Source organism: Gavialis gangeticus, unplaced genomic scaffold (assembly GCF_001723915.1).
Source record: "Gavialis gangeticus isolate Ggan-Ray unplaced genomic scaffold, GavGan_comp1, whole genome shotgun sequence".
Taxonomy (NCBI): domain Eukaryota; kingdom Metazoa; phylum Chordata; order Crocodylia; family Gavialidae; genus Gavialis; species Gavialis gangeticus.
In genome coordinates, this window is record NW_017729032.1 from 200,015,424 (window position 1) to 200,021,051 (window position 5,628).

Consider the following 5,628-nt stretch of genomic DNA (forward strand, 5'->3'; position numbering starts at 1 on the left):
ACCAGTGTCATAGCAGAACCATTGGCATGACTGTTTGAGCACTCATGGTGCTCAGGTCAGGTCCCAGAGGACTGAAAAAGGGCCAATGTGGTCCCTATTTTCAAGAAGGGGAGGAAGGAGGATCTGGGTCACTTTAGACCGGTTAGTCTCACCTCTATCCTTGGGAAAACCTTTGAAAAAATGAAGGATCACATTTGTGGGAGTCCAGTGGGAAAAATAATGCTGAAGGGCAATCAGCATGGATTCATAGTAGGTAGATCCTGCCTGACTAACCTGTTTCTTTTTATGACTGGATTACAAAATGCTTAGATGAAGGAGTTGAGGTAGATGTCATTTACTTAGATTTTAAGAAGGCCTTCAATAAGATATCTCATCCTGTTCTCTTAAATAAACTGAGCAGCTGTGACATAGATGATTACACAGTCACGTGGGTGGCAGATTGGCTTAGGAGTCACACCCAGAGAGTGGTGGTGAATGGGTCGGTATTGACCTGGAAAGATGTGGGCAGTAGAATTCCACAAGGCTCAGTCCTTGGACCTGTGCTGTTCGGTGTCTTTACCAGTGACTTGGATGAGGGCGTGGAGAGCACTCCAACCAAATTCGTAGATAATACCAAATTATGGGGTAAAATTAACACACTAGAAGGTAGGAAATGAATGCAGGTAGATCTGGACAGATTGGAAAAGTGGGTAGAATGGAATAGGATGTAGTTCAACAAAGACAAGTGCAAAGTGTTGCGCCTAGGGAGAAGGAATCACCAACACACTTACAGGCCAGGAGAGGAACTTCTTAGCAGCACAGGAGCTAAAAGGGATCTTAGAGTCATCATTGACACCAAGATGAACATGAGTCATCAATGTGACGAATTGATCAGTAAAGCTAACTGCACTTTATCATGTATTAGCAGGTGCATGATGAACAGGTCCAGGGAGGTGATACTTACCCTCTATGCAGCATTGGTCAGGTTGCAGTTGAAGTACTGTGTCCAGTTTTGGGTGCTGTACTTCAAGCGGGATGTGGACAATCTCAAGAGGGTTCAGAGGAGGGCCACTCATATGGTTAGGTGTCTGCAGGCAAAGTCCTACGAGGAGAGATTGAGGGAGCTGGATCTCTTCAGCCTCTGCAAGAGAAGGCTGAGAGGTGATCTTGTGGCCACCTACAAATTCATTGGAGGGGTGGTGGGGAGAGGGTAGCAAGGAATAGGAGATGTTCTGTTTACCAGGGCACCCCTTGGAGTAGCTAGGAACAATGGCCACAAACTGATGGAGAGCAGATTTAGGTTAGAAATCAGGAAGAACTTCTTTACTGTGAGGGTTGCCAGAATCTGGAATGGGCTTCCAAGGGAGGTGGTGCTCTCCCATACCTTGGGGGTCTTTAAGAGGAGACAGACATGCACATGGCTTGGGTCATCTAACCCCAGCTCTCTTTCCTGCCCAGGGCAGGGGGTCCGACTTAATGATCTACTGAGGTCCCTTCTGACCCAAACATCTATGACTCTATGAATCTACTGATCTATGCAGACAAGGTTCTTTGTGTAAATCTGATATCTTTTATTATACGAACTCAAATAGTTGGAAAACATTTTCTTATCAAGCTTTCAGGTTTTAAAACCCTTTGTCAGGCTGAGGAAGCATCTGCAGTTGATGTGTGCTCTTCGTGCATGGAATGAATGGTAAGGAGGCCAGAGGGTGGTATGCATGTAAGAAAGCCAGTCAGTGAAGAAGTAAATTGAGGAATCATAGAAAGAAAGACCGGAAGGGACCTATAAGATCATCAAGGCCGGTCCCCTGCCACAGGCAGGAGGTAATTGGGCTCAAACAAGCTCAACAAGGTATTTGTCCAGCTCCACCTAAAGACCACCAGAGATGGTGACTGCACCACCTCTGCTGGAAGTGTGTTCCAGATTCTAGTTACTTGTACAGAAAGAAGTTTTTCCTTTTGTCCAGCCAAAACTTTTCCTCGACTAGCTTGTGTCCATTTCTTGACATATTTGTAGGTGGCTATCAAGTCACCTCTCAGCCTGCTTTTGGTCAGGCTGAACAGTCACAGATCCCAAAGTCTCTCCTCACAGGACCTGCCCCTCAGGCCCTTGATCATGTGAATGGCCCTTCTCTGCACCCTTTTGAGCTTGTCCACAACCTTCTTGAAGTGTGGTGCCCAGAACATTGGTCAGTGGGTGAGAGACAGGCTGGGGTGGGGAGGCAGAAATGGGGATGAATGTAGCAGGTAGATAGTGGAGAGGTACCTGGGGAGTCAGATGTCAGTCAGGTTATAATGTGTCATAAATCCAATGTCTATTTAGTCCATGATTTTTTGTATCCAGGAGGTTGATGAAGTGAAGTTTATAGGCTTGCCTGTGAAAAGTGTTTTGTAAATTCCCTTGGAGGATTAGAACTGATAGATTGAGGAGAGAGCAGTTTTCTTGTGAGAAATGTGCCCCCACTGTAATTGGGTATTCTTGTCTTTAATAGATGTCCAGTGTACGGTCATCCTGGTGTGCAGTTGTTTGGTCTCTTCTACATATTTTCCATCAGGGCATTTGGTGCGTTGGATTAGATGTATTACATTTCTGGAGGTGCAGGTGTAAGATTCAGGAATGGTGATGGTTCTGTTGTGGGGATGTAATGATTGTGGGGGCGGTGGAGGTATGTTGGTAGGTTTTGCATTTCTTGTCATGGCATGGTCTGGATCCATTTGGTGTCTTTTGGGCCATAGGAAGTTTGCTTCTGGTGATGAAGTTAGCGAGGTTCAGTGCTTGTTTGAAGGCTAGGATGGGTGGTTCTGGGAAGATGTCTTTAAGAATTGGGTCTCCTAGTATGGGTTGCAGTTGTTTGAGGATTTTCATTATAGGTTCAAGGGAGGGGTGATATGTCATAACCAGCAGTGTGCGATTTGTGGGGGTTTTCCTTCTGTACTGCAGCAATTCTTCTCGTGGTATCTGGGTGGCACTTTCAAATGTGTGATGTATCTCTCTGGAGGAGTGTCCTTGTTGAGTGAAAGCCTTTTCTAAAGATTTGTGAGGTGGTAATCCCAGGTGTTCTCCTCAGTACAAATCTGGTGGTATCTGAGGGCTTGGCTGTATATCACAGCTTTCTTGGTGTGTTTAGGGTGATTGCTGGTTCTGTGCAGATAAGTATGTTGGTTTGGGGTTTCTTGTATAATGTGGTCTGTATTTTACCATTCTGGATACTGATCATCATGTCTAAAAAGGAGATGTTGGTGCTGGAGTATTCAAGAGATAGTCAGATGGAGGGGTGATGATTGTTTAATTTCTGATGAAACTTAATCAGAAATTGCAGGTTTTCAGTCCAAATGTTGATGTCATCGATTATATCTTAAGTATAGCAAGTGTTTGATGGTGCAGTCCTTGAGAAATTCTTCTTCCAGGTGGTTCATAAAAAGGTTGGCATACTGTGGGGCCATTTTGGTGCCCACAGCTGTGCCCATGATCTGGAGGAAGTGTGCTTCCATGCATGCTCAGGAATGATCATTCAAGCACTAACTTCCTGCCTACACTATACTGTGATACAGAACTGAAGTTAGGAGAGTATCTAAATTTGAAGTCCTCAGAGCATCCAGATCCATGGGGAGGAGTGCCCACCTTTTGCATATTTGCCTAGTGATTGTGGAGTACTTGCCTGAGAAGTAGGAGACCTGGCTTCTAAGCCTTTCTTAAACCCATATCTCCCATTTCCCAAGCACCCTCCACCCATCCAGTTGGAGAACCAGGGTCACTGGGCAGCCAAGGGCATTCTCCTAGGGAGCGGGAGATGTAGCTTCAAGTCCTTACAAGCTTTGGAGGGCTAAGAATCTGGTTGCTCGCTTCTTGAGTAAGTCTCCTAACCAACAGGTCATGATGCAAAAAGTGAGCACCACCACCATCTACTGCTCAGTAAGGCACCAATATTTTGGCTCCCAAGTAGAGGGAGTTATCTAAGCTCCAAGGAGGAAGAGGGACTCAGACATGTTCCCGTGCTTTGCATTTCCTATTGACTATCTCTAGGCATTTCTGAACCTTATGAACCATCAGAGATGCCTTCCTCTTCCTACTCAGTCTAGAGGGAACATAGGCTCAGTACCCCATTATATGCAATGTTCTTCTGGGGCCAGGAGACAAACTGTTGACATTTCAGTGCCAAAGGGGAGATACTGAGATGATCTGTCTGGCTCTAACCCTAAATCCTTAAGCCTTTGTGTGGGAGCCAAAGGTCATTCTAGAACCCCGAGTAGCAAAGTTGACGATGATGATTATTGAATTTCTTTTTGCAGTAGTGCCTAAAGGCTACGATGAGGTATCAGAGCAGCACCCTGCTAAGTATTGTGCCCCATGTAGTGAAAAAATGGTCTCTATCCCGAAGTCCTTGTTTGTGTAAATGACAACAGGTGTGTAAACCAAAGATTGGGAGAGGGAGCACTGGGTTGCAGTGAGATGTCTGGGATTAGTTTAATAAGCAAAGGGTGTTCATTTAAGATTGGACAGGTGCTCTTAATTCTGGCATTTCCTGCTATCTGGGTGCTTGACTTTGTAGCCTTAACTTTCTTTTAGCAGAAGTTTCTGTGATGTTTTCTGAAGTTTCAGACACTTGAAAGTTGGCAACACTTCATGAGGTAGCACTATATTTGACCTCATGTTGGGTTGTCATCAAGGTTAGGAAACTTTACTTCATTATGTGACATAATCCTAGGTAAAGTTTCTTATGTGATCATCAGTCACCCACTCTGTAATTCATCTATTCCGTGGAATAGCATTGCAGTCCAGTCCTTTGTGGGGAGGGTACATGACATAATCCCAGGTATTAGTCCAGGCAACTGAATGAACTGATAGAAAAATAGGGAAAATTTCACCAAAAAAAGTTGCCCCCTTTTTCCCCCCCTTTAGAAAAAATGAAAATTCACTATATTTTTCAACTAGCTCTAGTTATCTGTGGCACATTAAGTTTTTCTTAAACCCACATCTCCCATTTCCCAGGCACCCTCCACCTATTCTGTTGAAGATCAACAGTTAAGCACTTCATTCTCAAGCACCCCCCTTTGATAACTTCAGTGGTCTAATAATCTTGTTTCAAAATGACAGCTTAATCTCCAACATTTTTATTGAAAATCTTCAACATTTGAAGGAGGTTTTTTTCAGTAAACTTGGTGTGGGTGAAATTGATACCAAATATAGAGCAGAGAGGCAGACAAATTTCAGTCTCCTTTGAATTTTTATACAACTCAGAAGCTTGTGTTTTTCTGGGTGGATAACTTTCAATTATCCATTAAGAGCATGTATTTACAAACTAGTCAGGGGGGATTTACAAACTAGTCAGGGGGGATCAGCAGGCACTGGGGAAGTCCCTGTTCCCCCAAGCACTGCCAGGAGTGACCAGGAATAACGGTCACAAGCTGGTAGAGGGTAGATTCAGACTAGACATCAGGAGGCGCTACTTCACTGTCAGGGCGGCTAGGATCTGGAACCAACTTCCAAGAGAAGTGGTGCTGGCTCCTACCCTGGGGGTCTTTAAGAGGAGGTTAGATGTACACCTTGCTGGGGTCGTTTGACCCCAGTACTCTTTCCTGCCATGGCAGGGGGTCAGACTAGATGATCTACTCAGGTCCTTTCTGACCCTAGAAACTATGAAACTATTT